The sequence below is a fragment of the Bactrocera dorsalis genome, chromosome 2 (assembly GCF_023373825.1).
Source record: "Bactrocera dorsalis isolate Fly_Bdor chromosome 2, ASM2337382v1, whole genome shotgun sequence".
NCBI classification, from domain to species: domain Eukaryota; kingdom Metazoa; phylum Arthropoda; class Insecta; order Diptera; family Tephritidae; genus Bactrocera; species Bactrocera dorsalis.
Window position 1 is genome coordinate 43,841,062 of NC_064304.1, and position 13,642 is coordinate 43,854,703.

At 33.1% G+C, this 13,642-nt stretch overlaps 1 protein-coding gene across 1 annotated transcript in view; it reads right to left on the bottom strand.

The window, feature by feature from the left end:
• LOC105234167 (uncharacterized) overlaps positions 1-13,323 on the bottom strand; it is a 138,466-nt gene extending 125,143 nt beyond the window's left edge. Inside the window, exon 1 of the mRNA XM_011216452.4 lies at positions 12,911-13,323. The gene's annotated coding sequence lies outside the window, so the exon portion shown is untranslated. The remainder of the gene's footprint in view (positions 1-12,910) is intronic.
• Between the last annotated feature and the right edge of the window lie 319 nt (positions 13,324-13,642).

Here is a 13,642-nt window from a genome sequence, read left to right on the forward strand (position 1 = left end):
TCATCATTATTTCGAATAATTATGCTTCAATATAGTAACCATAGAAGTAAGAATGATGCAATGAAGGAGGAAATGTCGCCTTGATGTAGAAAGTTGCATTTGAATTAAAAATTATATTAAATATATGTAATTAATTAAGTGGTAATCAAGTAATTCGTATATATGAGCCCATAGGCATTATTGTTGCAAAATTTTATTCAATATATTCAACTTATATTAATAAAAAAATCCGTTTTTTGTGTACTTCGGTTTAAAAACAAAGCCCATTTCTATTTCTCGAAAATATTTTTTCTCCCAAAAGCCAAATCGCTCCGCTTTGGTGTCTTGATACCTTAAGACCGCTGATAAAGCCAAACGTCATTACGCATAATGTTAGGTTTGGAAGTGTTCTTTTTATACTCTTGCAACATGTTGCCAAAGAATATAATAATTTTAATTTGTTCGGATAAAACTTTGCACATATAGTGCCATATCTCGAGTCTAAAAATTTCAAAAATCGGGCTATAACTGTTTAAGTCTCCACTTTTCGAATATGTCGACCACAGTGTGTATGGCTGACTTTCTGCTGAACATAAAGATCAATCTGTGAATGACGTCTTTGAAAATAGTACATAGCAACAAAAAATCAGTCGATAATTGTAATTAAATTACCTCGGTAAATCATATTTCTAAATAATGTATTTTGCTAAGTTGTCGTAGTGTGGCACAAAGCTTCCAAAGACGGTCGAGAGATCGTTAAAGACATGCCTCATTCTGGACGACTTTCAACCTATGAAAATATTAAAAAAATGAAGAATATGGTGCTTGAAAATCGTCAGGCAAGTGTTAGCGAGATGGCAAGAGAGCTCGACATTTCTCGCAAGTCCGCTTGAATGATTTTGGTCGATATTTTGAGTATGAAACGCGTTCTTGCTCAACTCGGATGTTTCTAAGCTGAATTTCTTTCATAAAGAGTACCGTAAACAAGTCTCTATGGACATACTTGATCATACGTATTCCGATCCTACAATCATGGAGTGCACTATAACTGCCGATTAGATATGGGTTTACGGTTTTAAAACCGAAAAAAACCCGCCAAAGCCAAAGCGCAAAAATCAAGTTGATGCTCATTTTTGTTTTTCGATATTCGTGGTTTGGTGCATCGTCAATTTTTTCCAAAGGGACAAAGACCACGCCGTCAATAAGAAGTTCTGTTTGGTCGTACTGAGGCAATCCTTTTTTATGGGTTTCTCTATAATAGTCGGACCTTTGCAGTTTTCTTAATATTTTTACTTAGATCTCATATTATATCTCAATAGAAAGTCGATGTTACGGAATATCGAAATGAAGTAGAACAAGATGAGGAAATAATAAAAGCCAATTGTTAACCAATTTTTATTGTCAAAAAAAAAAATATATATGTATTTTGGAATTTTTTTTTTGCAAAATTTCATATGTTCATCTTCCTTGCTTTTGCCATGTTGAAAAAAGTACAAAACTTTGTGTTTCCAGTGACTTCGCTCACTGATATGTAAATTGTCTATCCAAACATTTACCCACATATGCGATCATGTTTCTGCTCTGTTTATTAACGTCTCGTGTTACCAAATCCATTGTCTCCTTACGAACTCCACACATCTCATTGGCTTTCAGTTTTTCCGCCTTTCAAGCATTTTAACAATATTTTATTTCAAAATCCTGGCACTTTGTCATATCCGTATGTAAAAGCAGACATGCAACACACGCACACAGAACTCTTTCTATGTATTGTGTTATATTAATATAGCCGGAATCAGCGCTAACATATCAGCACCCCGCTGTTTTCATAGTCACTTTAACCCCTTGTGATACCAGCGGCAATTCATCATCGAACATTGGCTTTCGCTGGAAAATTTTTCCAGCAAAAATTTGCAATTTCAGCCAAAAATATATTTGTGATTTCAGTTTCTGTGCTTGTTGTTTTTTTAGCGCTGTTGGCAGTCGTAGCTTATATAAACACCCTCACATAGCATACTCGTTTGGATAAAAACACAGTTATAGGCAAATATACTCAAATATTCTCAAATAAGCATGCAATTGTATAAAAAAAAACAAAAACAGTGTTGCATGCCAGCCTATATTGACTCTTTGCGCATGTGTACGTTTGTGTGCGTAGTCAAATTTATGAACTAAGCCAACTGAAAAATGCCGACAAGTCATATGAGCGTGAAATTGTTGCTGTCATTAGATGCAGCAAATTGCCGCACGTCCACAACACGCGTGAGTGAAACTGTGTTGGCTGCACGCCCGCCACACTGTGCTGGTATGTGTTTTGCATAATTGCAAGTGCACATATACGAGTGCTTCACAGTGAGTTGGAATGTGCGCCGTTGGCTGTCTGTTGACTTGACACAACTAAACTATGCCACAGCTGAGCGGACCGTGCGGACACAGGACTATTTGACGGGAATGCACTGCAGTCACCAAATGTTTCGTTCTGTCTCTTTTGGTTTATATACTTCAGTGTCACGACTATGTGGCACATTAATTACACTGAGGAATTTAATATCAGTTTCGGTGTTTTTCCGGATCAGCCTATATGGCAAGTTCAAACTGCATCAGAAATCAAAGTATGAGAAATATAAGCAAATACTTTTCGAGTGATTTCCATATTATGGGACTAAAAACACATTTGAAGAATGTTATAAAACCGATCTCTACTGATTGATAATCACGCATTCCCTCGGACAAAGCCGAACTGATAAATTCAACAATTTCATAGAATATTGTAAACAGTTACTCATGAAAATGTGTGTTTGAAGTGGTTGTCTGTTACTTCACTTTTATCACTTGAATCTTGGGAAAGCTCTGAGCTCTATTGTTTTCACTTTTTCCCAGATTTTATTGGCTAACGCTGATTCCCAAATTCTTCGCTATTTTGCATACAAAAGCTGATACTCGAAATAAATTATATGTTTTTATAAAAAACGGGAAGCTTAAACACTGCTCCAATCTAAGCGGTAAAAAAGTATTTCTCCACCAGAGAAGGATAAAATAAAGATTTCAAACAGATACTGTGAAATAGCCTTATTGATTATTTTTACTTATCTTATTTTATGAAGTAATTTACATTGAGCGTTTGCGAAGTCAGAATCATTAAATATTATTTTGGATACATTTAATACAGTACAATAAGAATCAAACTAATATGATTATTTGAAAGCTGCCGATGATATCTGCCATATTAAAGCTACTTCATCGAACCCCAAATTTTAAACTTGTATTTGGCTTAAGGAAGAAACAGTCAAAATATAATTTCTCCACTGAATGTAATTGAACAATCATAACATCGATATATTCTGAAGAATTATAACCAACAAAAAGCTTTCGTAGAATTTTTCGCATATTTTACTCGTACTAGATCAATAATGAAAACATAAAGGTTGCTTAATTATCTTCGAAATTTTTTCGAGCACATTTATATTCGCTTCATATTATTTTCGCTTTTCAACTTGTCACCAATTTTCTTTCAGTGCCTAATGTCAGCCATTTGATGACATGGCTCTTTATCACCGGCGATATCTGCACAAAAACCAGCCACAATATGTATATGCCGACAAGGGCTAAGCATGGGAAGCACAAATATTGCCGTGGGTTAGCCATGGCATGCTTGGCACAGTGTGCCGAGTAACACATATTGCGCGACATTGTGGTCAAACTGCTGCACCGAGTAGTTCACGTGCCGCATACACAATATTATATTTGGATTTATTTAGTTTTTAGTTTGTACTAAGTAATAGTGGCGCTGGCTTTAGTCACCGAGCACTGGCATTTTGTGACGTGATGTGTTGGCATTTTATATGTACATGCGCTCATATATGCATGTGAAAGCGCCATACATTAGTTTTCATTGGCTTTTACCGCGCTTGTGGTTGATAGCTAAACTCGGTGCACAAGCCAAATAAATTACTGCAGTTTAGCAAATATCAACACATAAATGTGCATGTATTAATTTGTACTTTTTCTGGCCATAGAGAGGGCAATAATAAACGCCCACGGCTTAATTTCATTGAAAATTTCCATTTACACACAGGCGAAAAAACGAAAATAAATAAATGCAAATTAGCAAGGCTGAATGATGGCAAATTGTGGACGTATGTATGTATATGTGGGCAGAGCATATCAGTATATGTAATTGTCGGACGCTAATTTAGCCAACAGCTGTTTTGATTTTTTTTCTGTTCGTTATTTAATTTATGCCTTTTTCGTAATTGCCCTCGTTTGATTGTTCAAAGGCAATTTGACGATTTCTATGATGGCAAGTGTGTTTCCTGATCTCTATATTTATATATATTTCCTCAAATACATAAATTAATGTGAGTATTAATAGTTATATAATGGTTAATAGATTGCGCTTTATTCGATTTTATGCTGTAATATGGATAGGAATTTGATAATGCTTCCAAAGATGTATGCCAAAATATTACCAGCAAATTAAGTACGATGTGACCGCATTTCTTGAAATTTGACGTAAAACTTATTCCCATTAATATAGATAAAATAATACTTTTTCAAATTATTTAAGAGATTAAAATATAAATGTATATATTGTTGGTGAAAATATATTTACATATTTCTTCCTTTGCGCATGTAAACTTTGAAAAGTGATGTTACGTTATTTTGCATTTTAGGTGACGATATGTACATATTGTGTTGACTTTTTTGCTAACTTGCAAGTGCTTCACAAATTGTGTGTTACTCATGCGCTATGGTGTACCAGATGAATGCAATGTTCAGGGTTGATGTTTATTTTTAAATGCAAATAACTTTTAAGGGATTAGGTTTGGGAGAAAAATGAAAATAAAAGAATATGTGTAGCTAAATAATGTTGTATTATAATACTATTTTATGAAGTAGAAAGTTTATTTTTAAAATTTGATTAAAAGTAGCGTGATTTAGAAACTTTTAAATTAAAAATAGACAGCCCGATAAGTTGCGATAATTATTTCAGGGCAAAACTAGGAACTCAGCAAAAAAATTTGCTTGCGAAATAACGGACACGTTACTACTCGTATACGAGTATATATTGGGTAGTCGAAAAAGTCCTTTCGTATTTTGTGTATTGGAAAGGTGAGGTTTTAAGGATTTGACCAAAAAAACTTAAATTCGGGGAAGGTGAAAAAAATTTCCAGGTGTTCAAAAATGAGTGAAAATATTTAAGAAAATCGCTATATTTTGCAATTGATATATAAAAAGGGAAAAAAACACGCAAGCCACCAATGAAGTTTGTGAAGTTTACGGAGACGATAAGTTCGTGTAGCACAACAATGGTTCGCTCGCTTCTATTCTGGAAATTTCGAAATTCCGATTTACACTGATGAAAGTTTCACACTAATGGAATAATGTCTCTAGCAGAAAAATAAAGTGGTGGACCATATTGGTATATGTTTGCTTATTGGTTTATTAGTATAAATATAAAAAAAAAAATAAGTTGAAGTTTGATTGGAAATACGAAAAGACTTTTTCGACTACCGTAGTGATGTGCAGTCTCAGCCTACATTGTTCATGCAAACCACTGTTCAACTACTCAGGTGCCTTACGGAACACTCTTTTCTACTCCCCTCGTTTGTTGTGGTCATACCTGGTGTATTCAATTAGTGCGTAATTTTCTGCGCATTTTGGAGATTACTCATACGCAGTGTAGTGCGCTTTTATACAGATTCATGACATTTCATGCGAATTCGCTTGGAAAACCTGTGCAAACTTTATGTTTACGAGCACATTTATTTCCTAGCGGCTTTGTGTGCGTTTGTATTTGCACCCACTAAACTAATACATGCGCATGAAAGCATTTAAATAATTACTATATATTTATGCAGCACAGAAATGCCAATTATGCAGTTTTTAAGCGGTAATTAATTAACATGTAGGGTATTTATACAATAAATTTCTATTTAATAGCGACATGTGACGCGTATGTTTAGCAACACGTTTAACATTTGGTTGTTTCGAAAATTTTAATTTGTATTTGTAAAAGTTTGCTTCACTAGAAATTTCGTGACTAATTTTTGTTCAGGGTAATTATGCGAAACTAAATGACATTTGCATATTTTAGCCTTCAATGGTGTGTATAAATAGGTTTTTGCGTATATTTTCATAATCCATGAAAGCTTTCACAAGTTTCTAGGCGGTGACTTGAAAGGTTCTTTTGTCACTTGTATTTACCGCTAAAGTAAGACAATCTATACTTAGATATTTTATTCCAGAAAGATCTTCAAATGACTTGTGTTTTATTTTCACTAATATGAATATAATATATGCTACTGTGGGCAAACAAGAGTAAGACTTTTTGATGTAAATTTGGCGCGAAAACCTATTTGTCCAAATTGTATTAAGGCCAAGGAGGATTTGAGAGGGATGACAAAAATTTTGAAGAAAAAATTAAGAATTTTAAAATTATTAACATCGTTTTGTTTTGCTCATAGTATATATATATATATATATATATACTTATATGTATATACTGTTGTTTTTCAATAAACTGTAACTCAGCATGTGGCAGTCGCATCCTAAAAGCACTTAAATGCCTTCACTCTAAATTAAATTAATTGAATTCTCAGTTCAGCTGTTAAATTTTGTAATATTAATTAGTTCCATTGATTTAGTGCTCTATTAATTAATTAATTTATATTCCAACTACTAAATAAGACTTACGGTATTAGGCAATGGATGTAATTATTACACTGTTGCACTAATAATTGTTTTGGAACTAATTTTTACATATCTGGTATTCAGTAGTTATGTGAAGCTGCACACATATGCATATATACACTGTCATTATATTTCCTATGTATTAACTGAAAGAATTTTAATAAATTAATTTCCAAAATAAGTAGCTGATTAGTGAAAAATTATTTTAAAAACTATAATATTTGTTAGTGTTGCTGATCCACAGTTGTCTTTCTGGATATTTGAAAAGATGTACTATTTTCAACTAAATTTTAATGCCATTAAATAAAAGTAATTTAAAAAATTATAAAATTTATAATTTTGGTCTAAATAGAACTATCAGTACTGTCAGGTCAGCAAATTTAAATTTTTAGTTTAAGCAAGGTGTTCCCAGGTGAATGCCGGCTACTTTTAGAGTTTGTCCTTGACTTGAACTGGAAGCGTAAGTTTGTGACTATTATAGGGATTCTAGGTATAAAAGCTGTTTTTCCTTAAGTCGCTCCAGTAAGAATGGCGAGCTGGGCGATCTGTCAGCTTAGCACTTGAAACGTATCTTGGAGTCTTTGCGTAGTTTGGGCATGTCCGAGTTACGCGTCAGTATGACAGGCACACCAACTTAGAGATTCAACTTATGGGAGGGTACCCTTGAAAGATCGAGGGAATTTGACAAAATTTACAGGGTAAATAGTTGATTGATTTCGATTAAATTTAGTTCGAAGCGTTATTCTTATATTTCTATGTAACAGTGTGGAAATGGGCGAAATGGGAACGTAACCACGTCTACTTCCCTTATAACATAATTTAAAATTTCATTTGATTCTTCCAATTTCTAGTACAAAAATCAAGAAGTAATTAATATAATGGAATAAAGTTTTGCAATAATAATATCTTTAAAGTATGCCACCCTTCGGTCTAAAATTATACAAATCCAATAAAAAATGTTCAAGCCTCTAGGTAGCGAATATGTTTCCCCAAGATCTATTTACCTTTAAACGAAAGCAAAAGCGGTCAATGTATGGAATATGCAGTTTAAATTCAGAGAGAATCCTTTCAATACTTCCCTATTCATTTAAAATGAAATTTATTACCTATTTTTATTTTAAGCTACTTTTTATTTATTGAATTTCTAAAATCAAATCTCTTAAGTTAATTTATCTCTAGAGGAACAAACATGCAGAACGTACAAAAGATGCTCTCTTTGTTCAATATACTTTCTTACAATAAAGCGTAGTCTATGTGTTAATCCAGGATTTCAGCTAACTTTATGTAAATTTTGTTTTTAAATCGCTGCAGCCGTTTAGTCGTGAAGAAGTAACAAACATAAACACTCACAAGCTTAAGGCTCTGTAATAATAGTAATAGAATATAGAAGAAACACACTCTATAACCTGTTGATCAAGAAAACTGAAAACAGTCACTCAGTGTCAGCTGCTGTAATTGCTTAATTCAATGTTTAATTAACAAAAATTTGCAACTTGCAAAAATTAAACACAGTAACTAAAATAAGTTTAAATATGACTTTCTGTTAGATGACAAATATCAATCAAAACTTAGTCAGAGACTATCTATATATTTTACACTTAGATCATTTTCTCTCATGACTTTGATCGGCATTAAATATACTGGCCAAATTAACAGCTTCTTTTTAATATTTTCATTTTCTCAGTAGAAATACCAAAGACAAAAATAACTTCATCTAAGCAAAATAATCACAAACTGAGTGTGAAACTGATCGTGAGTATTGACATTCGATATTATTGAATGACGACTCCTTTTCTATCAGTGAATTTTTCTTCACATATTTTCACAAGCAGACTTGCTATGCTTTAATGCAATGTCATATTATATGGCCAACGTTGATTATCTCCGACCAATATTGAAGCGCTATTGAGATTTTCCAGAAGTTATGTCTTGATTAAAAAATATTATTTGGGTTTGGTGTGATTAGCAGGGACTGTTACTGCTAGGAGTCTCTGCTGCTCACCAACGGCCAAACTTTTAACTCGTACCTGTATTGTCGGTAAGTGGACAGTCTGAAGAAAGCAATCACTCAGAAGCGAGAGTGGATAAACTATTTAGTTAATTAATTTGAAACAAAAATAATGTATGAATACCAATCTTTAAAAATATGTTAAGAAATTAATATTTAAGAGATTTCTATATAGAAAGATGTATCCAATTGAAAGATACAGATATACTGAAATATGCTACTTCCCAGTTTTTTCTCTAAAAAAAAGTATCGCATATAAACGAGCTCTTTTGTTTTCAATTTTAAAAGTGGATAAAACATATTTCTCTTCCAATGCATTAAATATAGTGTTTTATGATAATGTGCATTAAACAAATAAACCTAAAATGAAAGCAAATAAATATAACAACAAAAATTTGTATTCTAAAACAAAATGTTGCGCTCAACGAAAAAAAATTATTAACAATATTTTCATTTCATTTCATTAACCCTCTCATGGCCGACATAATATGAGCGAGACTAAAAAAATTTGAGTACAGATATGTTTTAATCGCGACCTTAATATGAACCGACCAAAATTTCAAACTCCAAGGAGTACTGATTTGAGAGTTACAGGATGTTGCTTATAGGCAATAAAGAGTTTGACAAAGTACTGTGGTCAAACTTGAGTTAATTTTTATTGCCTATTTTTGTTTTATTGTAATCTCTGTATTTGGTTACAAAATTCACTTACTATGTAACACAAAAACTGTTTTATTCAACTTTTTATTTTGCTATTTTGCACAGGCTATTTAAAAAAAATGTGTTCACGTGATAATAGCTCACAACTGATCAATTACAAGACTTTTTCGTTGATTCTTGGTATATGCATACACGAAACCTTAGTCTACTGCACAAAAAACACGTTTTCGAAAATAATAAGGAGTCATAACAGCATAATTGCATGTTGCCTATTGACAGCGTCGGGCATGGGAGGGTTAAAAGTTTCGTTTAAATTATGCATGAATTGTACAGAGCATTCATACATGTGTTGCTCATACGCCACTGTGTACTGTATGAATATTCAGTTACTATATTTCTGAGCCTCAATACACTTTTTAGGGTAAAAAGTGAAATTTCTGGGAGCGTTTGCGAAAAAAGGTCAACTGGAGAAATAACGGACATTCTAATATACATATTTCATTTATATACAGCTGTTGACTGCTAATTAGAAATTCTCCCTTTTTGTAAGGTGCTGATAAGTATAATGATTAAATGTTTTGGTATACCATTATTTATGTTCATAAAAGCCTTGCATTGTTTGTGTTACTCAATGTACTACTAAATTCGCTCAGTTTTATAGTTGAAGTTATGTTAATTTTTTCCCAAATAGTTAATGCGTTACGATGTGAACGTGGATTAAGTGCGACAGCTAATTAGAAACAGTTTTTTAAAGTATTAAAATTCCTTCTGGTGCTAATATTTATAAATAATAATATTAATTTCTGGTAAGGATGTGTTTCAAAGTTGTGCTTTAAAATATATTAAAATGTATTATCCAAGTTTTTTAATGAGAAAAAGTACATCTGCCCTACTTGGTTACATTTTTGACCTTGGTCAGTCTGAAAAGACGTACAAAGCAATTTTGAATCAGGTCAAAAAAATTGTTTTCAATGCCCTTAAATATGTACATAATTTTAAAACTATTTTCAATATTACACGCAAAAAAAACTTTAAAAGCTTCAACAGAAATAGACCGCTGAATTACTACCAACGCCCGAAGATACCCAAAAAAGAGTTCCACTGGCATTCTAAATAAAACTCAAGACAAATGCAATGTTCAAATATCCAAGAAAACAATTTCAAAGTAAACAACGCGTAGACTTTTCAACTCATATTGATCTTGGACAACAAATTAAGGCCAGTATCTAGTTTGGAGCGATATTAATAGCATAGATCCTGATGGTCGATGGTATGTTCGCCGACCAATCTATCAAGAATTTGATCCTCGCTAAGTTTCACGCGTAGTGAAGCATGGTGGAGGATCAATCATGGTATGGGAATGTTTTTCCTGGAATTCTGTAGGTGTGGAGCACACGATTGATGTAATTTTAAAAAAGGAGAAATGCGTCGACACTCTAAAAAATGTCATTCTGCCATGTACTAAGAAGAAATTTGCCTATTATATGAAAATTCCAACAAAATAACAATCCAAAGCATACGGAAAAGTTGACACAAAAGCTTTTTGTTTAAAATTCTATGAATGTTTTTGAGTGGCCTGAAGAGAACACATCTGAGTTGATGTCAAAAAAACTGTAGGTACCAAAGATATCAAAAATATGAGTGCTCATTTTGAAAAAAATAAGACGGCATGCAAGCAACATCAGTAGTGCGCTGTCAGAGTCTTAAAATGCCAATTCGCAATCGATGTAAAGCAATATTAAAGTAAAAGGGTTAGTTAACAAAATACTAACTGAAAGCAAGCATTTCTTTTTAATAACAGTATTTTTGCTTATGAAATAGTTTCGTTTCTAACTATTTTCATTTACTAACGCACTAAAATCGTTGATTCTACACATTTTTGTTAAAATCTTAAAAAATGATTTTTAATTACAATTTTTACTATTAGAGTTTAAGTTTAACGTAAGTTTCAATAAAATGTGGGAAAACAGTAAAAATAAGTGATTTATTGAAAAATAACACCATTTACTTCAAACTTTGTAGCGTTTCTAGTTAGTTGTCAACAGCTGTACATATGTTTATCATACAATATATAGAACAATGAATTGATTGGCTGCATCAGTAAGTTTAGAAAAGTAGTCTCTTGGCAGAAAGTGCTTAATCCATCATTATCTTTATGCTCAAATAAAAAAATTTGTAATGAACTTGGATAGAAATTTTTCAGACTAAAAATATTGGTACAACCTTTCTGAAGTTGAAATATCGAATCTGATGGAAGTTGCCATATATGTATAAGTGTTGTCGAAAATATGAATTTTTCATCGCTGGTACTATTTCTTGTAGTTTAAAAGCAAACATCACATTTTTAGAAGAAAAATTTTCCAATTAACTAGGGCCAGCAGTCGACTGAAAAGTTGACCGTAAATAGTTTCGATTGTTGCTTTGAATGTACTGAAAAGAGTTTGTTTTTAATTATCAGCATCCTTTGACGCCATCATAATTTTCAGCGGAAACAGTTTAGTACTCAGTGACCTATAATAACTAGTTGTCAATTCAGTATATCAAAATATTAGAAAAAAAAACGCTGTCAAAGTTGGATGAAAAATTTAAAGAATTTTTATTCACACAAACTTCAATGGTTGCAAAATGAACATTTGCAATGATGATGCAACAAGATACACATGATTGTTGTCTAAATTTACATATAATCGTACATTACGTGTTTGCTTTGGCTTGCCAAATATGTCTCTGGGCGACACCGTGAACTTTTACCCAAAGTTTTTGTTGCACGAAAATTGATTTAAATAAGAACTGTTGCACGTTCGATACTTTTGACCTGATTTCCATAAATAAGAAAGGAAAACAACATTCTAAGCGAGAGCATTGAAATTTCTCGGCAAAGAAACCACTCTATGGAGGAACTGCATTTCAAAGAGGAAGGAAGAAAAATGCAAAGAAATTGCTTAGCATGTCGATGGCACACACAAGCACATGTAGATACATACATAAATATGTATGCCATATGTACATATGTACATATGTATATATGCGCCATCAGGCATATCTGTATGCACAAACGAAATCAGCAGGAAGGACAGCGATCCAAAACTGCTCGCATATAAGCAACGACTGAAAGAAATTGTCGTTAGTAGTAGAAAAGTGAGAAAGCAAAAAGAAATAAAAAATTGAAAGCACAACAAATGGAATGAAAATTCAAAGGCAACAAATGCATTGACATAGAAATGAAAATGAATGACGATACTAGAAAGAGACTGTCGAAATTGTAGTGAGTAGAAGGACACGTGCACCATGAGTGCAATGTCCTTGTAGCCAACAACAATGCACATGTGTATAATTGGATGTCAAATATATATGTATTCATGTATCAATTGATATCATGTTGACATTAAAGCGCAAACAGAAATTCACTGACATCAGTCGGGTCAGGAGTTGAATGACAGCTGTGAGGCGCAGATGTGTTGTGTTTGTTGTGATAAACATATATACGGTATTAAAGAGTTTCGAATGTTCAATTTCTTTAATAGCGATATTATTTTAACCGAAAATGAAAATTTAAAAAATACACAAACATACTTTCAAAGCAAGATCGAGGCATCACATCCTTTCAGCTTAGAAACATAGTAGCGTAGGACTTGACACGGCACTGTAAAGCCGAATCTTTGAACCTTAGCTTTGTCTAGCGTTAACTGCACACATATTTATACGCATACATATAAAATTTTTAGCATTTCCAACACGATTTTTAACACTTGCGAAAAACTCACAGTATTTACGACATTTTTCTTTAAGACTCGTCTATTATTTGCCGACACACCGAATGTTCCAATGGTTTACGTATAAAAATCTCGTTTACGTTTGAACGCGTTACCGACCGGCCGGAGCTGCGTATCAACAACGTCAGATGATATCAAAGACTGAGGCAGATTTTTTCCCAAACACTTCGTGAGCTCCGTCGTTCGTGTCGTTGTAAATCCCAGCCGTCAAATAGCATCGAGTGGCAGCGCATTGAGTGCGAGACGAGTCTGTGCCAAAATTCCTTTGCAACATCACCAGCTGCTGCTCTGGCTGGCTGGCTGGCTGGCTGTATTTCTTTTGTAGCCAACGCCAACTTAAGCTCCATCAACAGTGGTTATACCAATGGATTTTATTGCTCCAAATGCTGTTCAAACGAGCATTTGATACTTCAGTTGTGCTTCTTGCAAACACATCAGCTTTGTTGCTTTTGTAAATTTATTGTTTCGCTCATTCGTCAAAGCTGCTCGTTTTTTTGATGCATCGTTTTTAGAGCTTCAGTCAAGAAGCGAT